This window comes from Ambystoma mexicanum, unplaced genomic scaffold, assembly GCF_040938575.1.
Source record: "Ambystoma mexicanum isolate Mex_15411 unplaced genomic scaffold, UKY_AmexF1_1 Mex_scaf4, whole genome shotgun sequence".
Lineage (NCBI taxonomy): Eukaryota > Metazoa > Chordata > Amphibia > Caudata > Ambystomatidae > Ambystoma > Ambystoma mexicanum.
Window position 1 is genome coordinate 8,579,769 of NW_027182455.1, and position 27,597 is coordinate 8,607,365.

Consider the following 27,597-nt stretch of genomic DNA (forward strand, 5'->3'; position numbering starts at 1 on the left):
CCTCTAATACCAAACCTGAGATCCTTCCTATAACATGAGATGTGATATCCAAATCCTTCCCCTTCCAAACCTGAGACTCTCCCTTTAGCATGAGATGTGATATCCAACTCCTTCCCATTCCAATCCTGAGACCCTTCTGATAGCATGAGATGTGATATCTCAATGCCTCTAATACCAAACCTGATATCCTACCTCTAACATGAAATGTGATATCCATCTCCTTCCCTTTCCAAACCTGAGACCCTGCCTATAGCATGAGATGTGATATCCAAGTCCTTCCCATTCCAATCCTGAGACCCTTCCTATAGCATGTGATGTGATATCTCAATGCTTATACCAAACCTGAGACCCTTCCTATGGCATGAGATGTCATATACAACACCTTCCCATTCCAATCCTGAGACCCTTCCTATAGCATGTGATGTGATATCTCAATGCTTATACCAAACCTGAGACCCTTCCTATAGCTTGAGATGTGATATCCAACTCCTTCCCATTCCAATCCTGAGACCCTTCCTATAGCATGAGATGTGATATCTCAATACTTCTAATACCAAACCTGAGATCCTTCCGATAACATGAGATGTGATATCCAAATCCTTCCCCTTCCAAACCTGAGACCCTCCCTTTAGCATGAGATGTGATATCCAACTCCTTCCCATTCCAATCCTGAGACCCTTCTGATAGCATGAGATGTGATATCTCAATGCTTCTAATACCAAACCTGAGATCCTTCCGATAGCATGAGATGTGATATCTCAATGCTTCTAATACCAAACCTGAGCTCCTTCTTATAACATGAGATGTGATATCCAAATCCTTCCCCTTCCAAACCTGAGACCCTCCCTTTAGCATGAAATGTGATATCCAACTCATTCCCATTCCAATCCTGAGACCCTTCTGATAGCATGAGATGTGATATCTCAATGCCTCTAATACCAAACCTGAGATCCTACCTCTAACATGAAATGTGATATCCAACTCTTTCCCCTTCCAAACCTGAGAGCCTTCCTATAGCATGAGATGTGATATCCAAGTCCTTCCCATTCCAATCCTGAGACCCTTCCTATAACATGAGATGTGATATCCAACTCCTTCCCATTCCAACCTGAGACCCTTTCTATAGCATGAGATGGGATATCCAACTCCTTCCAAATCCAATCCTGATACCCTTCCGATAGCATGAGATGTGATATCCCAATGCTTATACCAAACCTGAGACCCATACTATGGCATGAGATGTGATATCAAACTCCTTCCCATTCCAATCCTGAGACCCTTCCTATAGCTTGAGATGTGATATCCAACTCCTTCCCATTCTAATTCTGAGACCCTTCCTATACCATGAGACTTGATATCTCAATGCTTCTAATACCAAACCCGAGACCCGCCCTATAACATGAGATGTGATATCCAAATCCTTCCCCTTCCAAACCTTAGACCCTTCCTTTATCATGAGATGTGATATCCAACTCCTTCCCATTCCAATCCTGAGACCCTTCCGATATCATGAGATGTGATATCTCAATGCTTCTAATATCAAACTTGAGACCCTCCCTATAGCATGAGATGTGATATCCAAGTCCTTCCCATTCCAATCCTGAGACCCTTCCTATAGCATGAGATGTGATGTCTCAATGCTTCTAATACCAAACCTGAGACCCTTCCTATAACATGAGATGGGAATATCCAACTCCTTCCCATTCCAATCCTGAGACCCTTCCGATAGCAGAGATGTGATATCTCAATGCTTATACCAAACCTGAGATCCTTCCTATAACAAGAGATGTGATATCAAACTCCTTCCCATTCCAATCCTGAGACACTTCCTACAGCATGAGATGTGATATCTCACTGCTTATACCAAACCTGAGACCCATCCTATAGCATGAGATGTGATATCCAACTCCTTCCCATTCCAATCCTGAGACCCTTCCTATAGCATGAGATGTGATATCTCAATGCTTCTAATATCAAACGTGAGATCCTCCCTATAGCATGAGATGTGATATCCAAGTCCTTCCCATTCCAATCCTGAGACACTTCCTATAGCATGAGATGTGATATCTCAATGCTTCTAATACCAAACCTGAGACTCTTCCTATAACATGAGATGGGATATCCAACTCCTTCCCATTCCAATCCTGAGACCTTTCCGATAGCAGAGATGTGATATCTCAATGCTTATACCAAACCTGAGACCCTTCCTACGGCATGAGATGTCATATACAACTCCTTCCCATTCCAATCCTGAGACCCTTCCTATAGCATGAGATGTGATATCTCAATGCTTATAGCAAACCAGAGACCCTTCCTATAGCATGAGATGTGATATCCAACTCCTTCCCATTCCAATCCTGAGACCCTTCCTATAGCATGAGATGTGATGTCTCAATGCTTCTAATACCAAACCTGAGATCCTTCATATAACATGAGATGTGATATCCAACTCCTTCCCATTCCAATCCTGAGACCCTTATGATAGCATGAGATGTGATATCTCAATGCCTCTTATACCAAACCTGAGATCCTTCCGATAGCATGAGATGTGATATCTCAATGCTTCTAATACCAAACCTGAGATCCTTCCTATAATATGAGATGTGATTTCCAAATCCTTCCCCTTCCAAACCTGAGACCCTGCCTTTAGCATGAAATGTGATATCCAACTCCTTCCCATTCCAATCCTGAGACCCTTCTGATAGCATGAGATGTGATATCTCAATGCCTCTAATACCAAACCTGAGATCCTACCTCTAACATGAAATGTGATATCCATCTCCTTCCCTTTCCAAACCTGAGACCCTGCCTATAGCATGAGATGTGATATCCAAGTCCTTCCCATTCCAATCCTGAGACCCTTCCTATAGCATGTGATGTGATATCTCAATGCTTATACCAAACCTGAGACCCTTCCTATGGCATGAGATGTCATATACAACTCCTTCCCATTCCAACCCTGAGACCCTTCCTATAGCATGAGATGTGATATCTCAATGCTTATACCAAACCTGAGACCCTTCCGATAGCATGAGATGTGATATCCAACTTCTTCCCATTCCAATCCTGAGACCCTTCCTATAGCATGAGATGTGATATCTCAATGCTTATACCAAACCTGAGACCCTTCCTATAGCTTGAGATGTGATATCCAACTCCTTCCCATTCCAATCCTGAGACCCTTCCTATAGCATGAGATGTGATATCTCAAGGCCTCTAATACCAAACCTGAGATCCTTCCTCTAACATGAAATGTGATATCCAACTCCTTCCCCTTCCAAACCTGAGAGCCTTCCTATAGCATGAGATATTATATCCAAGTCCTTCCCATTCCAATCCTGAGACCCTTCCTATAACATGAAATGTGATATCCATCTCCTTCCCTTTCCAAACCTGAGACCCTGCCTATAGCATGAGATGTGATATCCAAGTCCTTCCCATTCCAATCCTGAGACCCTTCCTATAGCATGAGATGTGATATCTCAATGCTTCTAATACCAAACCTGAGACCCTTCCTATAACATGAGATGGGATATCCAACTCCTTCCCATTCCAATCCTGAGACCCTTCCGATAGCAGAGATGTGATATCTCAATGCTTATACCAAACCTGAGACCCTTCTTAAGGCCTGAGATGTCATATACAACTCCTTCCCATTGCAATCCTGAGACCCTTCCTATAGCATGAGATGTGATATCTCAATGCTTATACCAAATCTGAGACCCTTCCTATAGCATGAGATGTGATATCCAACACCTTCCCATTCCAATTCTGAGACCCTTCCTATAGCATGAGAAGTGATATCTCCATGCTTATACCAAACCTGAGACCCTTCCTATAGCATGAGATGTGATATCCAAATCCTTCCCATTCCAATCATGAGACCCTTCCTATAGCATTAGATGTGATATCTCAATGCTTATACCAAACCTGAGAGCCTACCTATAGCATGAGATGTGATATCCAAGTCAATCCCATTCCAATCCTTAGACCCTTCCTACAGCATGCGATTGTTAAGACGGATTTCTGAACTGGACAAGCCAGACCAATCAAGGTAGCGATCGCGGCGGTCAAGACTAGGTCTCAAGAGGGGTGAGGGTGACTGAAAGCCCGCAATGAGCACACAAAGCAAGAGCGCTTACAAACTACTCCAAACAGTTGTTATATCAAAAATAGATAACCATTTATTTTAAGGCCTTTAAAATAATGACCGTAGCGAGAAAATCACAATATCACAATATTAAACCAACACATACCATATCAACACAATATATATACAAATACACAGTCGCAAGCGTTTAAAGCACGAAATATGTAGTCCACCTGCCAGGGAAGGAAAACAGGCAGTGCGATACCGCTTTAGACTCAGTTCGCCTTCAGAGGCACCTACTAGATGGAAGTCCGAGCCCTGCGAAGAGTGGAGCCTTGTGCTCAAAGTACCTGCCACGCCGGTGCCAACGGGCAAAAGGGGAAGCTCTTCGGAGGAAGTCAGGCAGTTCGGGTTAGTGCACAGCAGAAGGAGAACAGGTTCCGTAACTCAAGCGCAGCCTCCACAGCGGGCAGAAGCAGAGCGCGAGTACGGCCAAAAGGGTGCTGTTTTTACACAGCAGGGAAAAGCAATGGGATACTGCAGGAGGGCGACCAGATCCTAGCTAAACTACTCACCGGTCCCCGAAGCAAGCAGACCCAGGCTTCTCCACGTTCGTTTCAGCAGCTGGCAGGTTCAGAAGAGCAGGGAACGCCTCGTAGTCGTGTAGAGCAAAAAGACGTCCCAATCGACGAAACCAGCACAGTTTGTTGCCGCAGCAGGACAACGGAGCGGCCGTGTGTATTCGAGCCAAATGTACACTCCTCCCTTCAGACTTGGGAACGCCAAGTGTACGAAGCATGGGAGAGTGACAAGGACTCGGAATACAACACAACCTGGCGGCGGTTACAGAGCAGGACTCCCTTGTAAGCTGGTCAGTCAACTGGATGGCCCAGAGACACTTCCGAAGGCTTACTTGGCAGGAGAGGATGAAGTCGCCGGGAATAGCTGTTCCTGCTATTCCAAAGGTCGAAGCACCAGTACAGGCCTTCTGGTTCGATCCAAGGAGGAAAGGGTTTCACAGGACGACAGCAGTGCAAAGGAGGATTCCTTCAGCGGGTCACCAGCGATTCCTCGGTCCAGCCTCTTGGTTGCAGGATACTTGGCTCCTGTATTCCTTCGTTCGTGAGAACTCAGGAGATCGACCTGGTAGTGGTGTTTCCAGCTCCCTCTTATCCACGGTTCCCTTCGCGCCAAAACGGAGGGGAGCAAATGGGAGATACGCTCATCAACACACATACCATACGTGGACCAATCACGGACCACGGTGGTCCCAGGCATTCACACCACCCTAGACTCTCTGGCACCCAGGATGTGTATTGGGACAAGACATCCCAGCCCCCACACTGGAGGCACACAAACGACATGTAGAAGCCCGCGAAAGCAACCACGTTTCGCGGGAAAGTACATGCCCAAATAAGGAAGGCCCCGGGTCGCCCGACCTGGGGAAGGTGAAGGGAGCAAGACGGTCAGTGGACAGGACAAAGGAGCCTCGTGGTCTGGCCATTTTGGGAGCCAGGCCACCATTTTGGGTTCAGTGCGAAAAACGTGCTCAGAACGCCAAAAGGAGCTCAAAATAAACAAAACGATCGCTGCCACCATTCCAGTCCCTGAATGACTTGCACCGATCAAATACCATCCTAAAAGAGTATCTAGGGCCTGTAGAAGGCTAGAGACCCAAGAGAGCTGTAACTTAGCTTACAGTGCCCTCTTGTGTCATGTTGCACTAAAGCCGCAACATGATAAAAGAAACTACGGGAAACAGCGTTCCCCGGTACTGACTGCCTTAAGGGCATGTCAGTTTCCCCGTAAGAAAGGAGCGAAAGCCCAGAGAAGTGCGGCAGAAGGCTGTACTTCTCTGGCAAAGTCAAGAACAAGGTTAAAAACAATAGCAAAAAGTTTAGGGGTTGCCACATGGAAGGAAAATTCCCTACAATTACGAAATCTTTCCTAACACTCGCCCCTCCCAGACTATGGACAGGGGGAACTAATCCACCCCTTTATGAGTCTCTTGTTCAGGTCGGTTAAACATTCTGGACAACCCATCAGCATTGCTATGTTGGACACCTGGCCTATGCTCAATAGTGAAGTCGAAGCCTTGTAGACTTATGGACCACCTAAGCAACTTTGGATTCTCCCCCTTCATGTTCATTAGCCACTTTAACGGCTTATGGTCAGTCTGCACAGTGAAGTGGGTCCCATAGAGGTAGGGCCTCAGCTTCCTTAGGGCCCACACAACAGAGAAACATTCTTTCTCTACCGTGGACCATCTGAGCTCTCTGTCCTTAAACTGGCGACTAATAAAACCGATAGGGTGTTCCTTACCCTTCTCATCTACTTGTGATCGTACAGCTCCTATCCCAGTGTCAGAGGCATCCGTCTGCACGATAAAAGGTCTTTGATAATCCGGGGCCCTAAGGACAGGGGCCTGGCACAAGGAGTCTTTTAAGCCATTGAAGGCCTTCTCACACTCGTCGGTCCAAGTTACCTTCTTGGGTTTCTTCGGAGTTGTGAGGGCAGTCAGAGGAGCAGCTATGGTGCCATAGTCTGCCACAAAAGTGCGGTAATACCCCGTGAGTCCTAAAAAGGCTCTCACTTGGGTTTGCGTAGTGGGGGTAGGCCAGTCTTGTACTGCTTGTACCTGACTGAGTAGAGGCTGTCTCCTCCCTCCACCTACTTCATGTCCAAGGTAAACCACTGAGCCTTGTCCATTTTGGTGAGGGGCCACGCGGACACCCTCAAAAGAGCTCTCTGAAGGACTGCTTTGGAACAGGTCGGGGAGAGGTTCAGACTCCTCTTCCTCAACGTCTGAAGCCAATAGCAGTGCTGCGATTTCGCCGCTTGGGACGAAAGCCTTCAGCCTATTCATGTGAAACACTTTGGGAGCCTTTCCAGGCCTTCCAAGGTCCACTGAATAGTTAACCTCACCCAGGGGCTCCACCACTGGGTAAGGGCCTGACCAATTGTCCTGTAAAGCTCGAGGCCTTATGGGATTCATGATCAGGACTTGCTGACCAAGTGTAAAGTTGATGAGGGAAGCTTTCTGGTCGTACCAAGGTTTCACCAGCGCTTGCCCTGCCTTCAATTTATCACTAGCCAAGCCCATCAGAAGTACCATCCGTTTTCTGAGCCCTAGCACATAATCAACTACATTGGTAGTAACAGGGGGAGTGGGCGTCTCCCATCCCTCCTTGACAATGGCTAAGGGTCCCCGTACGGGATGACCGAACAGAAGTTTGAAGGGGCTGAAGCCAACACCCTCCTGTGGTACCTCTCGGTAGGCAAACAGTAAGCATGAAACAAGAAGATCCCATTTTCTTCTCTGGGGCTCCTCCAGAGCCCCAATCATGCTCGTTAACGTCCTGTCGAAACGCCCCCCCAGACCATTGGTCTGGGGGTGGTATGCAGAAGAGAACCTGTAGGTGACCCCACATTCTTTCCACATAGCCTGCCTATGCTTCGACATAAAGTTGCTGCCATGATCCGACACAACTTCTTTAGGGAAGCCAACCCTAGTAAACATGCCGAGTAAAGCTTCTGCAACTGGCTTGGCAGTTACAGTTGTAAATGGGACGGCCTCAGGATACCTGGTTGCATGGTCTACCAGCACCAGGATAAACCTATTGCCTGAGGATGTTTGCGGGTCAAGGGGACCAACCATGTCGATCCCTACCCTTTCAAATGGTACCCCCACAACTGGGAGCGGTACCAACGGAGCTTGGATTGTCGCGCCAACCTTACCAGACAACTGGCAGGAGGCACAACTCCTGCAGTGACTTTCTACTTGCTCCCCCATCTTGGGCCAGTAGAAGTGCATGGATAACCTTTGCTTGGTTTTCCTCATACCGAGGTGACCAGCAATGGGAACTTCATGCGCCAACTGCAGGAGGAAGGGCCTAACAGCAAGGGGAACCACCAACCTCCTATGGTCTCCTTCTGTAGACTCTGTGGGCTCACTATACAGGAGTCCACCTTCCTGGTAAATCCTAAGCATCCCAGGAGGTTCACCCTCAAGCTGGGAGCAGGCCTGTCTCCTTAGGCCTTCCAGAGATGGGCACTCACGTTGGCCTTTACTGAATTCGTCCCTATCAGGACCTCCTTCAACTAACAAGTCTTTTAGTTCAGGATGATCGTTGGGGTCGAATACTTCAGGCATCGCCACCTCCTCGTCAGGCCCGGGCGATTGACCAACTTCCTCCACCGCAGTGGTAGGCGAGCTCGGGGGAATATTCTCTTTCCCTCGTTTTGACTTGTAGACTCCTTTCGCCTTGGGCTTCCCCTTCGGCTGGGGCGGCGTATTGGACTTGGCCAATGCTGCCGTGCTTGAGACCGTGTGTAGGGTCTTTCGGCAGTGTCTCCTACGAGCCCTAAAGCTCTGAGATCATTACCTAACAAGATCTTTCCCGGGACGTTTCTCTGAATGCTCACTGGAATCCTGACTGCTGTACCATTTAAAGTAAGATTTACAGGGATCACGGGAAACATACGGAGGGGGCTGTCAGCCAACTTAGTGGGCATCAGAGTAGCTCTGGCAACTTCCTCTGAGTCTACCAAGGTAGAATCCACTACAGTGCGACTGCACCCACTATCCCTAAGAGCTGGAGTATCCACTCCATTGATCAGCACACTGTCTTTAAAGTAGTGCTTGGTATTATCCGGAATCCTAGCATAAGCCTCTGCGACTTTAGGCTCCCAGGAACCCAGGGACACTAAAACTACCTCAGCCTCTATCCCGCTGGGAAATGAGTCTGAGGAGAAGGATGCTCCTGTAATCTCTTCTTCCTCGTAGGAGGAGAAGGCCAGATTAGCGGAGTGGACCCCCAAAGGTCGAACCTTACACGGGGGATCCCCCTTCACATGGTCAGTTGCTCCACAAGACAAACAAGCCCCAGTGGGTCTGTTTACGTAGGGAGGCTTATTGTAACCAGAGTTCTGTTTCGGAGGCTGACCTCCACTACCCTGTGAGTTCTCTTGTGTCTTACCCTTGTTTTTCTTTTTGTGGCCCTTATGGGAAGAAGATTTAGCAGATTCCCCACCCTCCATATCTTTGGACTTTTTCCCTTCCTCCTGCTTACCAGGATGAGTTTTGTCCTTATGGGACACTCGATGTGACACCCATAAGTCTGCTGCAATGGCCAGCTTCTTAGGATCTATCTCCTTCGAATCGGCCAAATGCTGCTTAAGCTCCGGGGAAGAAGAAGCAAAAATATGTTCCAGCATGACAAAATTTATCATGCCTTCGAAGGTAGAAACCTTATAATCTTCGACCCAGCCAGTTAAGTTTTTCAAGGATTCAGCGACATAAGATACCCAAGTACCACCTTCCTTTTTCTTATACTCTCGAAAACGCTTTAAATATTGGGCCGGAGTCTTCCCAAACTTTAAAATGAGAGTTTGCTTTAACATTGCGAAATCAGCCCGCTCAGCCTTCGACATTTCCATAATGGCACTACAGCCAGAATGGGGCAGTCTACTGAGCAACCACGCAATCTTATCAGCACTGTCAACTTTTTGAACCTCGCATGCATACTCAAACGCATTCAGCCAGTCCATAATGTCATTCCTTTCTTCATATACACTGAGCAGATCTTTTGGAAACCGTGGATGAGAGGAAGCCCCAGACCCATGTCCAGGACCCTTGGACCCATTTGCAACCTGAAGCTTGGCCAGTTCCAACTGGTGATCCCTGTCTTTCTGTTTTTCTGCCTGTTCGATTTTTTAGTTTGGCTATGCTGAATTCAAGCTCCTGCTGCCTAAACCGCAGCTCTTGCTTCTTGAATTCAAGCATAGCCTCCCCATCAACACTGGCAGAGGAAACATTAGACATCACATCCTCCCTGTCCTCGTGGTCGCGATGGATCAGTGCAGCGGCAGAACCGTCGGTTCTACCAGTGAGAGCAGCCCCACCACCTTCTGCACTGTCCGCGGAAGTTATAGCGTCAAGCTGCGCTTCTTGCCACGCCACGATTCTCTGGATCATTTCCAATTTTGTGCCTTGAGAGGAAACACCTCTCTCCGCACACATCTTTTTCAATGTTTCTGATTTGGAAGCATTTAAAGTTAACAAGGTATTTGCTTCCATACTGTTTGATAGGACTATGGCCTTTTTAAAGTTATTCTATAACAATTCACTACGTGTACTGTTTGGAATAACCTGAAATGCCTTAGTTCGAGCGCAACACTGGATACCTTCAGTCGTATCCCACCGCTGTACACCAATTTGTTAAGACGGATTTCTGAACTCTGTCCTGGTGGCGCAGAAGTTCAGAAGGCCAACCTAATTACTTGGAACAGGGTAACCTCTGGACAAGCCAGACCAATCAAGGTAGCGATCGCGGCGGTCAAGACTAGGTCTCAAGAGGGGTGAGGGTGACTGAAAGCCCGCAATGAGCACACAAAGCAAGAGCGCTTACAAACTACTCCAAACAGTTGTTATATCAAAAATAGATAACCATTTATTTTAAGGCCTTTAAAATAATGACCGTAGCGAGAAAATCACAATCTCACAATATTAAACCAACACATACCATATCAACACAATATATATACAAATACACAGTCGCAAGCGTTTAAAGCACGAAATATGTAGTCCACCTGCCAGGGAAGGAAAACAGGCAGTGCGATACCGCTTTAGACTCAGTTCGCCTTCAGAGGCACCTACTAGATGGAAGTCCGAGCCCTGCGAAGAGTGGAGCCTTGTGCTCAAAGTACCTGCCACGCCGGTGCCAACGGGCAAAAGGGGAAGCTCTTCGGAGGAAGTCAGGCAGTTCGGGTTAGTGCACAGCAGAAGGAGAACAGGTTCCGTAACTCAAGCGCAGCCTCCACAGCGGGCAGAAGCAGAGCGCGAGTACAGCCAAAAGGGTGCTGTTTTTACACAGCAGGGAAAAGCAATGGGATACTGCAGGAGGGCGACCAGATCCTAGCTAAACTACTCACCGGTCCCCGAAGCAAGCAGACCCAGGCTTCTCCACGTTCGTTTTAGCAGCTGGCAGGTTCAGAAGAGCAGGGAACGCCTCGTAGTCGTGTAGAGCAAAAAGACGTCCCAATCGACGAAACCAGCACAGTTTGTTGCCGCAGCAGGACAACGGAGCGGCCGTGTGTATTCGAGCCAAATGTACACTCCTCCCTTCAGACTTGGGAACGCCAAGTGTACGAAGCGTGGGAGAGTGACAAGGACTCGGAATACAACACAACCTGGCGGCGGTTACAGAGCAGGACTCCCTTGTAAGCTGGTCAGTCAACTGGATGGCCCAGAGACACTTCCGAAGGCTTACTTGGCAGGAGAGGATGAAGTCGCCGGGAATAGCTGTTCCTGCTATTCCAAAGGTCGAAGCACCAGTACAGGCCTTCTGGTTCGATCCAAGGAGGAAAGGGTTTCACAGGACGACAGCAGTGCAAAGGAGGATTCCTTCAGCGGGTCACCAGCGATTCCTCGGTCCAGCCTCTTGGTTGCAGGATACTTGGCTCCTGTATTCCTTCGTTCGTGAGAACTCAGGAGATCGACCTGGTAGTGGTGTTTCCAGCTCCCTCTTATCCACGGTTCCCTTCGCGCCAAAACGGGGGGGAGCCAATGGGAGATCCGCTCATCAACACACATACCATACGTGGACCAATCACGGACCACGGTGGTCCCAGGCATTCACACCACCCTAGACTCTCTGGCACCCAGGATGTGTATTGGGACCAGACAACCCAGCCCCCACCCTGGAGGCACACAAACGACATGTAGAAGCCCGCGAAAGCAACCACGTTTCGCGGGAAAGTACATGCCCAAATAAGGAAGGCCCCGGGTCGCCCGACCTGGGGAAGGTGAAGGGAGCAAGACGGTCAGTGGACAGGACAAAGGAGCCTCGTGGTCTGGCCATTTTGGGAGCCAGGCCACCATTTTGGGTTCAGTGCGAAAAACGTGCTCAGAACGCCAAAAGGAGCTCAAAATAAACAAAACGATCGCTGCCACCATTCCAGTCCCTGAATGACTTGCACCGATCACATACCATCCTAAAAGAGTATCTAGGGCCTGTAGAAGGCTAGAGACCCAAGAGAGCTGTAACTTAGCTTACAGTGCCCTCTTGTGTCATGTTGCACTAAAGCCGCAACATGATAAAAGAAACTACGGGAAACAGCGTTCCCCGGTACTGACTGTCTTAAGGGCATGTCAGTTTCCCCGTAAGAAAGGAGCGAAAGCCCAGAGAAGTGCGGCAGAAGGCTGTACTTCTCTGGCAAAGTCAAGAACAAGGTTAAAAACAATAGCAAAAAGTTTAGGGGTTGCCACATGGAAGGAAAATTCCCTACAATTACGAAATCTTTCCTAACAGCGATGTGATATCTCAATGATTCTAATACCAAACCAGAGACCCGTCCTTTAACATGAGATGGGATATCCAACTCCTTCCCATTCCAATCCTGAGCCACTCCTGATAGCAGAGATGTGATATCTCAATGCTTATACCAAACCTGAGACCCTTCCTATAACATGAGATGTGATATCCAACTCCTTCCCGTTCCAAACCTAAGACACTTCCTATAGCATATGTGATATCCAACTCCTTCCCATTCCAAACCTGAGACCATTCCTATAGCATGAGATGTGATGTCTCAATGCTTCCAATACCAAACCTGAGATCCTTCCTATAACATGAGATGTGATATCCAACTCCTTCCTATTCCAATCCTGAGACCCTTATGATAGCATGAGATGTGATATCTCAATGCCTCTTATACCAAACCTGAGATCCTTCCGATAGCATGAGATGTGATATCTCAATGCTTCTAATACCAAACCTGAGATCCTTCCTATAATATGAGATGTGATTTCCAAATCCTTCCCCTTCCAAACCTGAGACCCTCCCTTTAGCATGAGATGTGATATCCAACTCCTTCCCATTCCAATCCTGAGACCCTTCTGATAGCATGAGATGTGATTTCTCAATGCCTCTAATACCAAACCTGAGATCCTACCTCTAACATGAAATGTGATATCCATCTCCTTCCCTTTCCAAACCTGAGACCCTGCCTATAGCATGATATGTGATATCCAAGTCCTTCCCATTCCAATCCTGAGACCCTTCCTATAGCATGTGATGTGATATCTCAATGCTTATACCAAACCTGAGACCCTTCCTATGGCATGAGATGGCATATACAACTCCTTCCCATTCCAATCCTGAGACCCTTCCTATAGCATGAGATGTGATATCTCAATGCTTATACCAAACCTGAGACCCTTCCGATAGCATGAGATGTGATATCCAACTTCTTCCCATTCCAATCCTGAGACCCTTCCTATAGCATGAGATGTGATATCTCAATGCTTATACCAAACCTGAGACCCTTCCTATAGCTTGAGATGTGATATCCAACTCCTTCCCATTCCAATCCTGAGACCCTTCCTATAGCATGAGATGTGATATCTCAAGGCCTCTAATACCAAACCTGAGATCCTTCCTCTAACATGAAATGTGATATCCAACTCCTTCCCCTTCCAAACCTGAGAGCCTTCCTATAGCATGAGATATGATATCCAAGTCCTTCCCATTCCAATCCTGAGACCCTTCCTATAACATGAAATGTGATATCCAACTCCTTCCAATTCCAACCTGAGACCCTTCCTATAGCATGAGATGGGATATCCAACTCCTTCCAAATCCAATACTGATACCCTTCCGATAGCATGAGATGTGATATCCCAATGCTTCTACCAAACCTGAGACCCATACTATGGCATGAGATGTGATATCAAACTCCTTCCCATTCCAATCCTGAGACCCTTCTTATACCATGAGACTTGATATCTCAATGCTTCTAATACCAAACCTGAGACCCGTCCTATAACATGAGATGTGATATCCAAATCCTTCCCCTTCCAAACCTTAGACCCTTCCTTTATCATGAAATGTGATATCCAACTCCTTCCCATTCCAATCCTGAGACCCTTCCGATATCATGAGATGTGATATCTCAATGCTTATACCAAATCTGAGACCCTTCCTATGGCCTGAGATGTCATATACAACTCCTTCCCATTCCAATCCTGAGACCCTTCCTATAGCATGAGATGTGATATCTCAATGCTTATACCAAATCTGAGACCCTTCCTATAGCATGAGATGTGATATCCAACTCCTTCCCATTCCAATCCTGAGACCCTTCCTATAACATGAAATGTGATATCCAACTCCTTCCCATTATAACCTGAGACCCTTCCTATAGCATGAGATGGGATATCCAACTCCTTCCAAATCCAATACTGATACCCTTCTGATAGCATGAGATGTGATATCCCAATGCTTCTACCAAACCTGAGACCCATACTATGGCATGAGATGTGATATCAAACTCCTTCCCATTCCAATCCTGAGACGCTTCCTATAGCTTGAGATGTGATATCCAACTCCTTCCCATTCCAATTCTGAGACCCTTCTTATACCATGACACTTGATATCTCAATGCTTCTAATACCAAACCTGAGACCCGTCCTATAACATGAGATGTGATATCCAAATCCTTCCCCTTCCAAACCTTAGACCCTTCCTTTATAATGAGATGTGATATCCAACTCCTTTCCATTCCAATCCTGAGACCCTTCCGATATCATGAGATTTGTTATCTCAATGCTTCTAATATCAAACTTGAGACCCTCCCTATAGCATGAGATGTGACATCCAAGTCCTTCCCATTCCAATCCTGAGACCCTTCCTATAGCATGAGATGTGATATCTCAATGCTTCTAATACCAAACCTGAGACCCTTCCTATAACATGAGATGGGATATCCAACTCCTTCCCATTCCAATCCTGAGACCCTTCCGATAGCAGAGATGTGATATCTCAATGCTTATACCAAACCTGAGACCCTTCCTAAGGCCTGAGATGTCATATACAACTCCTTCCCATTGCAATCCTGAGACCCTTCCTATAGCATGAGATGTGATATCTCAATGCTTATACCGAATCTGAGACCCTTCCTATAGCATGAGATGTGATATCCAACACCTTCCCATTCCAATCCTGAGACCCTTCCTATAGCATGAGAAGTGATATCTCCATGCTTATACCAAACCTGAGACCCTTCCTATAGCATGAGATGTGATATCCAAATCCTTCCCATTCCAATCCTGAGACCCTTCCTATAGCATGAGATGTGATATCTCAATGCTTATACCAAACCTGAGAGCCTACCTATAGCATGAGATGTGATATCCAAGTCCATCCCATTCCAATCCTTAGACCCTTCCTACAGCATGCGATGTGATATCTCAATGATTCTAATACCAAACCAGAGACCCGTCCTTTAACATGAGATGGGATATCCAACTCCTTCCCATTCCAATCCTGAGCCACTCCTGATAGCAGAGATGTGATATCTCAATGCTTATACCAAACCTGAGACCCTTCCTATAACATGAGATGTGATATCCAACTCCTTCCCGTTCCAAACCTAAGACACTTCCTATAGCATATGTGATATCCAACTCCTTCCCATTCCAAACATGAGACCCTTCCTATAGCAAGAATGTAACATCCAACTCCTACCCATTCCAATCCTGAGACCATTCCTATAGCATGAGATGTGATGTCTCAATGCTTCCAATACCAAACCTGAGATCCTTCCTATAACATGAGATGTGATATCCAACTCCTTCCCATTCCAATCCTGAGACCCTTATGATAGCATGAGATGTGATATCTCAATGCCTCTTATACCAAACCTGAGATCCTTCCGATAGCATGAGATGTGATATCTCAATGCTTCTAATACCAAACCTGAGATCCTTCCTATAATATGAGATGTGATTTCCAAATCCTTCCCCTTCCAAACCTGAGACCCTCCCTTTAGCATGAGATGTGATATCCAACTCCTTCCCATTCCAATCCTGAGACCCTTCTGATAGCATGAGATGTGATTTCTCAATGCCTCTAATACCAAACCTGAGATCCTACCTCTAACATGAAATGTGATATCCATCTCCTTCCCTTTCCAAACCTGAGACCCTGCCTACAGCATGATATGTGATATCCAAGTCCTTCCCATTCCAATCCTGAGACCCTTCCTATAGCATGTGATGTGATATCTCAATGCTTATACCAAACCTGAGACCCTTCCTATGGCATGAGATGGCATATACAACTCCTTCCCATTCCAATCCTGAGACCCTTCCTATAGCATGAGATGTGATATCACAATGCTTATACCAAACCTGAGACCCTTCCTATAGCATGAGATGTGATATCCAACTTCTTCCCATTCCAATCCTGAGACCCTTCCTATAGCATGAGATGTGATATCTCAATGCTTATACCAAACCTGAGACCCTTCCTATAGCTTGAGATGTGATATCCAACTCCTTCCCATTCCAATCCTGAGACCCTTATGATAGCATGAGATGTGATATCTCAAGGCCTCTAATACCAATCCTGAGATCCTTCTTCTAACATGAAATGTGATATCCAACTCCTTCACATTCCAACCTGAGACCCTTCCTATAGCATGAGATGGGATATCCAACTCCTTCCAAATCCAATACTGATACCCTTCCGATAGCATGAGATGTGATATCCCAATGCTTCTACCAAACCTGAGACCCATACTATGGCATGAGATGTGATATCAAACTCCTTCCCATTCCAATCCTGAGACCCTTCTTATACCATGAGACTTGATATCTCAATGCTTCTAATACCAAACCTGAGACCCGTCCTATAACATGAGATGTGATATCCAAATCCTTCCCCTTCCAAACCTTAGACCCTTCCTTTATCATGAAATGTGATATCCAACTCCTTCCCATTCCAATCCTGAGACCCTTCCGATATCATGAGATGTGATATCTCAATGCTTATACCAAATCTGAGACCCTTCCTATGGCCTGAGATGTCATATACAACTCCTTCCCATTCCAATCCTGAGACCCTTCCTATAGCATGAGATGTGATATCTCAATGCTTATACCAAATCTGAGACCCTTCCTATAGCATGAGATGTGATATCCAACTCCTTCCCATTCCAATCCTGAGACCCTTCCTATAGCATGAGAAGTGATATCTCCATGCTTATACCAAACCTGAGACCCTTCCTATAGCATAAGATGTGATATCCAAATCCTTCCCATTCCAATCCTGAGACCCTTCCTATAGCATGAGATGTGATATCTCAATGCTTATACCAAACCTGAGACCCTTCCTATAGCATGAGATGTGATATCCAACTCCTTCCCATTCCAATCCTGAGACCCTTCCTATAGCATGAGATGTGATGTCTCAATGCTTCTAATACCAAACCTGAGATCCTTCCTATAACATGAGATGTGATATCCAACTCCTTCCCATTCCAATCCTGAGACCCTTATGATAGCATGAGATGTGATATCTCAATGCCTCTTATACCAAACCTGAGATCCTTCCGATAGCATGAGATGCGATATCTCAATGCTTCTAATACCAAACCTGAGATCCTTCCTATAATATGAGATGTGATTTCCAAATCCTTCCCCTTCCAAACCTGAGACCCTCCCTTTAGCATGAAATGTGATATCCAACTCCTTCCCATTCCAATCCTGAGACCCTTCTGATAGCATGAGATGTGATATCTCAATGCCTCTAATACCAAACCTGAGATCCTACCTCTAACATGAAATGTGATATCCATCTCCTTCCCTTTCCAAACCTGAGACCCTGCCTATAGCATGAGAAGTGATATCCAAGTCCTTCCCATTCCAATCCTGAGACCCTTCCTATAGCATGTGATGTTATATCTCAATGCTTATACCAAACCTGAGACCCTTCCTATGGCATGAGATGTCATATACAACTCCTTCCCATTCCAACCCTAAGACCCTTCGTATAGCATGAGATGTGATATCTCAATGCTTATACCAAACCTGAGACCCTTCCTATAGCATGAGATGTGATATCCAACTTCTTCCCATTCCAATCCTGAGACCCTTCCTATAGCATGAGATGTGATATCTCAATGCTTATACCAAACCTGAGACCCTTCCTATAGCATAAGATGTGATATCCAAATCCTTCCCATTCCAATCCTGAGACCCTTCCTATAGCATGAGATGTGATATCTCAATGCTTATACCAAACCTGAGACCCTTCCTATAGCATGAGATGTGATATCCAACTCCTTCCCATTCCAATCCTGAGACCCTTCCTATAGCATGAGATGTGATGTCTCAATGCTTCTAATACCAAACCTGAGATCCTTCCTATAACATGAGATGTGATATCCAACTCCTTCCCATTCCAATCCTGAGACCCTTATGATAGCATGAGATGTGATATCTCAATGCCTCTTATACCAAACCTGAGATCCTTCCGATAGCATGAGATGTGATATCTCAATGCTTCTAATACCAAACCTGAGATCCTTCCTATAATATGAGATGTGATTTCCAAATCCTTCCACTTCCAAACCTGAGACCCTCCCTTTAGCATGAAATGTGATATCCAACTCCTTCCCATTCCAATCCTGAGACCCTTCTGATAGCATGAGATGTGATATCTCATTGCCTCTAATACCAAACCTGAGATCCTACCTCTAACATGAAATGTGATATCCATCTCCTTCCCTTTCCAAACCTGAGACCCTGCCTATAGCATGAGATGTGATATCCAAGTCCTTCCCATTCCAATCCTGAGACCCTTCCTATAGCATGTGATGTGATATCCAAGTCCTTCCCATTCCAATCCTGAGACCCTTCCTATAGCATGTGATGTGAAATCTCAATGCTTATACCAAACCTGAGACCCTTCCTATGGCATGAGATGTCATATACAACTCCTTCCCATTCCAACCCTGAGACCCTTCCTATAGCATGAGATGTGATATCTCAATGCTTATACCAAACCTGAGACCCTTCCTATAGCTTGAGATGTGATATCCAACTTCTTCCCATTCCAATCCTGAGACCCTTCCTATAGCATGAGATGTGATATCCCAATGCTTCTACCAAACCTGAGACCCATACTATGGCATGAGATGTGATATCAAACTCCTTCCCATTCCAATCCTGAGACGCTTCCTATAGCTTGAGATGTGATATCCAACTCCTTCCCATTCCAATTCTGAGACCCTTCTTATACCATGAGACTTGATATCTCAATGCTTCTAATACCAAACCTGAGACCCGTCCTATAACATGAGATGTGATATCCAAATCCTTCCCCTTCCAAACCTTAGACCCTTCCTTTATAATGAGATGTGATATCCAACTCCTTCCCATTCCAATCCTGAGACCCTTCCGATATCATGAGATTTGTTATCTCAATGCTTCTAATATCAAACTTGAGACCCTCCCTATAGCATGAGATGTGACATCCAAGTCCTTCCCATTCCAATCCTGAGACCCTTCCTATAGCATGAGATGTGATATCTCAATGCTTCTAATACCAAACCTGAGACCCTTCCTATAACATGAGATGGGATATCCAACTCCTTCCCATTCCAATCCTGAGACCCTTCCGATAGCAGAGATGTGATATCTCAATGCTTATACCAAACCTGAGACCCTTCCTAAGGCTTGAGATGTCATATACAACTCCTTCCCATTCCAATCCTGAGACCCTTCCTATAGCATGAGATGTGATATCTCAATGCTTATACCAAATCTGAGACCCTTCCTATAGCATGAGATGTGATATCCAAATCCTTCCCATTCCAATCCTGAGACCCTTCCTATAGCATGAGATGTGATATCTCAATGCTTATACCAAACCTGAGAGCCTACCTATAGCATGAGATGTGATATCCAAGTCCATCCCATTCCAATCCTTAGACCCTTCCTACAGCATGCGATGTGATATCTCAATGATTCTAATACCAAACCAGAGACCCGTCCTTTAACATGAGATGGGATATCCAACTCCTTCCCATTCCAATCCTGAGCCACTCCTGATAGCAGAGATGTGATATCTCAATGCTTCTAATACCAAACCTGAGATCCTTCCTATGACATGAGATGTGATATCCAAATCCTTCCCATTCCAATCCTGAGACCCTTCCTATAGCAAGAGATGTGATATCCAAATCCTTCCCATTCCAATCCTGAGACCCTTCCTATAACATGAGGTGTGATATTCAACTCCTTCCCATTCCAACCTGAGACACTTCCTATAGCATGGGAAGGGATATCCAACTCCTTCCCAATCCAATCCTGAGAACCTTCCGATAGCAGAGATGTGATATCTCAATGCTTTTACCAAACCTGAGACCCTTCCTATGGCATGAGATGTGATATCCAACTCCTTGCCATTCAAATACTGTGACCCTTCCTATAGCATGAGATGTGATATCTCAATGCTTCTACCAAACCTGAGACCCTTCCTTTAGCATGAGATGTGATATCCAAATCCTTCACATTCCAATCCTGAGACCCTTCCTATAGCATGAGATGTGATATCTCAATGCTTCTAATACCAAACCTGAGATCCTTCCTATAACATGAGATGTGATATCCAATTCCTTCCCATTCCAAACCTGAGACCCTTCCTATTGGATGAGATGTGATATCCAACTCCTTCCCATTCCAACCCTGAGACCCTTCCTATACCATGAGATGTGATATCTCAATGCTTCTAATACCAAACCTGGGAACCGTCCTATAACATGAGATGTGATATCTCAATGTTTCTAATAAAAAACCTGAGACCCTTCCTATAACATGAGATGTGATATCCAATTCCTTCCCATTCCAAACCTGAGACCCTTCCTATTGGATGAGATGTGATATCCAAATCCTTCCCCTTCCAAACCTGAGACCCTTCCTTTAGCATGAGATGTGATATCCAAATACTTCCCATTCCAATCCTAAAACCCTTCCTATAGCATGAGATGTGATATCTCAATGTTTCTAATAAAAAACCTGAGGCCCTTCCTATAGCAAGAGATGTGATATCCAAATCCTTCCCATTCCAATCCTGAGACCCTTCCTGTATATAACATGAGATGTGATATCCAACTCCTTCCCATTCCAACCTGAGACCCTTCCTATAGCATGAGATGTGATATCCAACTCCTTACCATTCAAATCCTGAGACCCTCGCTATAACAAGAGATGTCATATCCAACTCCTTCCCATTCCAAACCTGAGACCCTTCCTATAACATGAGATGTGATATCCAACTCCTTCCCATTCCAAACCTGAGACCCTTCCGATAGCATGAGATGTGATATCTCAATGCTTCAAAAACCAAACCTGAGACCCGTCCTATAACATGAGATGTGAAATCCAAATCCTTCCCTTCCCAAACCTGAGACTCTTCCTATAGCATGAGATGTGATATCTCAATGCTTCTACCAAACCTGAAACCCTTCCTATAGCATGAGATGTGATATCCAACTCCTTCCCATTCCAATCCTGAGACACATCCTATAGCATGAGATGTGATATCACAATGCTTCTAATACCAAACCTGAGACCCGTCCTATAACATGAGATGTGATATCCAAATCCTTCCCCTTCCAAACCTGAGACCCTTCCTTTAGCATGAGATGTGATATATAGCTCCTCCCATTCCAATCCTGAGACCCTTCCGATAGCAGAGATGTGACATTTCAATGCTTATACCAAACCTGAGACCCTTCCCATAGCATGAGATGTGATATCCAACTCCTTCCCATTCCAATCCTGAGACCCTTCCTATAGCATGAGATGTGATATCTCAATGCTTCTAATACCAAACCTGAGATCCTTCCTATAACATGAGATGTGATATCCAACTCCTTCCCATTCCAATCCCGAGACCCTTCCTATAGCATGAGATGTGATATCTCAATGCTTCTAATACCAAACCTAAGGTCCTTCCTATAACATGAGATGTGATATCCAAATCCTTCCCATTCCAAACCTGAGACCCTCCCTTTAGCATGAGATGTGATATCCAACTCCTTCCCATTGCAATCCTGATACCCTTCTGATAGCATGAGATCTGATATCTCAATGCCTCTAATACCAAACCTGAGATCCTACCTCTAACATGAAATGTGATATCCAACTCCTTCCTTTTCCAAACCTGAGACCCTTCCTACAGCATGAGATGTGATATCCAAGTCCTTCCCATTCCAATCCTGAGACCCTTCCTATAACATGAGATGTGATATCCAACTCCTTCTATTCCAACCTGAGACCCTTCCTATAGCATGAGATGGGATATCCAACTCCTTCCAAATCCAATCCTGATACCCTTCCGATAGCATGAGATGTGATATACCAATGCTTCTACAAAACCTGAGACCCATACCATGGCATGAGATGTGATATCAAACTCCCGTCCTATACCATGAGACTTGATATCTCAATGCTTCTAATACCAAACCTGAGACCGGTCCAATAACATGAGATGTGATATCCAAATCCTTCCCCTTCCAAACCTTAGACCCTTCCTTTATCATGAGATGTGATATCCAAGTCCTTCCCATTCCATTCCTGAGACCCTTCCTATAGCATGAGATGTGATATCTCAATGCTTCTAATACCAAACCTGAGACCCTTCCTATAACATGAGATGTGATATCCAAGTCCTTCCCATTCCAATCCTGAGACCCTTCCTATAGCATGAGATGTGATATCTCAATGCTTCTAATACCAAACCTGAGACCCTTCCTATAACATGAATTATGATATCCAAATCCTTCCCATTCCAATCCTGAGACCCTTCCGATAGCAGAGATGTGATATCTCAATGCTTATACCAAACCTAAGACCCTTCCGATAGCATGAGATGTGATATCTCAATGCTTCTAACACCAAACCTGAGACCCTCCCTTTAGCATGAGATGTGATATCCAACTCCTTCCCCTTCCAAACCTGAGACCCTTCCTTTAGCATGAGATGTGATATCCAGCTCCTCCCATTCCAATCCTGAGACCCTTCCGATAGCAGAGATGTGATATTTCAATGCTTATACCAAACCTGAGACCCTTCCCATAGCATGAGATGTGATATCCAGCTCCTCCCATTCCAATCCTGAGACCCTTCCGATAGCAGAGATGTGATATTTCAATGCTTATACCAAACCTGAGACCCTTCCCATAACATGAGATGTGATATCCAACTCCTTCCCATTCCAATCCCGAGACCGTTCCTATAGCATGAGATGTGATATCTCAATGCTTCTAATACCAAACCTAAGGTCCTTCCTATAACATGAGATGTGATATCCAAATCCTTCCCATTCCAAACCTGAGACCCTCCCTTTAGCATGAGATGTGATATCCAACTCCTTCCCATTCCAATCCTGATACCCTTCTGATAGCATGAGATGTGATATCTCAATGCCTCTAATACCAAACCTGAGATCCTACCTCTAACATGAAATGTGATATCCAACTCCTTCCTTTTCCAAACCTGAGACCCTTCCTACAGCATGAGATGTGATATCCAAGTCCTTCCCATTCCAATCCTGAGACCCTTCCTATAACATGAGATGTGATATCCAACTCCTTCTATTCCAACCTGAGACCCTTCCTATAGCATGAGATGGGATATCCAACTCCTTCCAAATCCAATCCTGATACCCTTCCGATAGCATGAGATGTGATATCCCAATGCTTCTACAAAACCTGAGACCCATACCATGGCATGAGATGTGATATCAAACTCCCGTCCTATACCATGAGACTTGATATCTCAATGCTTCTAATACCAAACCTGAGACCGGTCCAATAACATGAGATGTGATATCCAAATCCTTCCCCTTCCAAACCTTAGACCCTTCCTTTATCATGAGATGTGATATCCAAGTCCTTCCCATTCCATTCCTGAGACCCTTCCTATAGCATGAGATGTGATATCTCAATGCTTCTAATACCAAACCTGAGACCCTTCCTATAACATGAGATGTGATATCCAAGTCCTTCCCATTCCAATCCTGAGACCCTTCCTATAGCTTGAGATGTGATATCTCAATGCTTCTAATACCAAACCTGAGACCCTTCCTATAACATGAATTGTGATATCCAAATCCTTCCCATTCAAATCCTGAGACCCTTCCGATAGCAGAGATGTGATATCTCAATGCTTATACCAAACCTAAGACCCTTCCGATAGCATGAGATGTGATATCTCAATGCTTCTAATACCAAACCTGAGACCCGTCCAATAACATGAGATGTGATATCCAAATCCTTCCCCTTCCAAACCTTAGACCATCCCTTTAGCATGAGATTTGATATCCAACTCCTTTCCATTCCAATCCTGAGACCCTTCTGATGGCATGAGATGTGATATCTCAATGCCTCTAAAACCAAACCTGAGATCCTACCTCTAACATGAAATGTGATATCCAACTCCTTCCCCTTCCAACCCTGAGAGCCTTCCCATAGAATGAGATGTGATATCCAAGTCCTTCCCATTCCAATCCTGAGACCCTTCCTATAACATGAGATGTGATATCCAACTCCTTCCCATTCCAATCATGAGACCCTTCCTATAGCTTGAGATGTGATATCCAACTCCTTCTCATTCCAATTCTGAGACCCGTCCTATACCATGAGACTTGATATCTCAATGCTTCAAATACCAAACCTGAGACCGGTCCTATAACATGAGATGTGATACCCAAATCCGTCCCCTTCCAAACCTTAGACCCTTCCTATAGCATGAGATGTGATATCTCATTGCTTCTAATACCAAACCTGAGACCCTTCCTATAACGAGATGGGATATCCATCTCCTTCCCATTCCAATCCTGAGACCCTTCAGATAGCAGAGATGTGATATCCAACTCCTTCCCATTCCAAACCTGAGACCCTTCCTATAGCATGAGATGTTATAATTTAATGCTTCTAAAACCAAACCTGAGAACCATCCTATAACATGTGAAATCCAAATCCTTCCCTTTCCAAACCTGAGACCCTTCCGATAGCATGAGATGTGATATCTCAATGCTTCTAAAACCAAACATGAGAACCATCCTATAACATGAGATGTGAAATCCAAATCCTTCCCTTTCCAAACCTGAGACCCTTCCTATAGCTTGAGATGAAATATCAAACTCCTTCCCATTCCAATCCTGAGATAGCTTGAGATGTGATATCCAACTCCATCCCATTCCAATCCTGAGACCCTTCCGATAGCATGAGATGTGATAGCTCAATGCTTCTAATATCAAAACTGAGACCCTCCCTATAGTATGAGATGTGAATTCTAAGTCCTTACCATTCCTATCCTGAGACCCTTCCGATAGCAGAGATGTGATATCTCAATGCTTATACCAAACCTGATGACCCTTCCTATGGCATTAGATGTGATATCCAACTCCTTCCCATTCCAATCCTGAGTTCCTTCCTATAGCATGAGATGTGATATCTCAATGCTTCTATCAAACCTGATACCCTTCCTTTAGCATGAGAGGTGATATTCAACTCCTGCCCATTCCAATCCTGAGACCCTTCCTATATCATGAGACGTGATATCCAACTCCTTCCCATTCCAATCCTGAGACTCCTCCTATAGCATGAGATGTGATATCTCAATGCTTCTAATACCAGACCTGGGACCGGTCCTATAACATGAGATATGATATCCAAATCCTTCCCCTTCCAAACCTGAGACCCTTCCTATAGCAAGAGATGTGATATCCAATTCCTTCCCATTCCAATCCTGAGACCCTTCCTATAACGAGATGTGATATCCAACTCCTTCCCATTCCAACCTGAGACCCTTCCTGTAGCATGAGAAGGGAGATCCAACTCCTTCCCATTCCAATCCTGAGACCCTTCCTATACCATGAGATGTGATATCTCAATGCTTCTAATACCAAACCTGGGACCCGTCCTATAACATGAGATATGTCCTATAACATGAGATATGATATCCAAATCCTTCCCCTTCCAAACCTGAGACCCTTCCTTTAGCATGAGATGTGATATCCAAATCCTTCCCATTCCAATACTGAAACCCTTCCTATAACATGAGATGTGATATCCAACTCCTACCCATTCCAACCTGAGACCCTTCCTATAGCATGAGAAGGGATATCCAATTCCTTCCCAATCCAATCCTTAGACCCTTCCGATAGCAGAGATGTGATATCTCAATGCTTATACCAAACCTGAGACCCTTCCTTTAGCATGAGATGTGATATCCAAATGCTTCACATTCCAATCCTGAGACCCTTCCTATAGCATGAGATGTCATATCTCAATGTTTCTAATAGAAAACCTGAGACCCTTCCTATAGCAAGAGATGTGATATCCAAATCCTTCCCATTTCAATCTTGAGACCCTTCCTATAACATGAGATGTGATATCCAACTCCTACCCATTCCAACCTGAGACCCTTCCTATAGCATGAGAAGGGATATCCAATTCCTTCCCAATCCAATCCTTAGACCCTTCCGATAGCAGAGATGTGATATCTCAATGCTTATACCAAACCTGAGACCCTTCCTTTAGCATGAGATGTGATATCCAAATGCTTCACATTCCAATCCTGAGACCCTTCCTATAGCATGAGATGTGATATCTCAATGCTTCTAATACAAAACCTGAGATCCTTCCTATAACATGAGATGTGATATCCAAGTCCTTCCCATTCCAATCCTGAGACCCTTCCTATAACATGAGATGTGATATCCAACTCCTTCTACTCCAACCTGAGACCCTTCCTATAGCATGAGATGGGATATCCAACTCCTTCCAAATCCAATCCTGATACCCTTCCAATAGCATGAGATGTGATATCCCAATGCTTCTACAAAACCTGAGACCCATACCATGGCATGAGATGTGATATCAAACTCCCGTCCTATACCATGAGACTTGATATCTCAATGCTTCTAATACCAAACCTTAGACCGGTCCAATAACATGAGATGTGATATCCAAATCCTTCCCCTTCCAAACTTTAGACCCTTCCTTTATCATGAGATGTGATATCCAAGTCCTTCCCATTCCATTCCTGAGACCCTTAATATAGCATGAGATGTGATATCTCAATGATTCTAATACCAAACCTGAGACCCTTCCTATAACATGAGATGTGATATCCAAATCCTTCCCATTCCAATCCTGAGACCCTTCCGATAGCAGAGATGTGATATCTCAATGCTTATACCAAACCTGAGACCCTTCCGATAGCATGAGATGTGATATCTCAATGCTTCTAATACCAAACCTCAGATCCTTCCAATAACATGAGATGTGATGTCCAAATCCTTCCCCTTCCAAACCTTAGACCCTCCCTTTAGCATGAGATGTGATATCCAACTCCTTCCCATTCCAATCCTGAGACCCTTCTGATGGCATGAGATGTCATATCTCAATGCCTCTAATACCAAACCTGAGATCCTACCTCTAACATGAGATGTGATATCAAACTCCTTCCCATTCCAAACCTGAGACCCTTCAGATAGCATGAGATGTGATATTTCAATGCTTCTAAAACCAAACATGAGAACCATCCTATAACATGAGATGTGAAATCCAAATCATTCCCATTCCAAACATGAGGCCCTTCCTATAGCTTGAGATGTGATATCAAACTCCTTCCCATTCAATGTGAT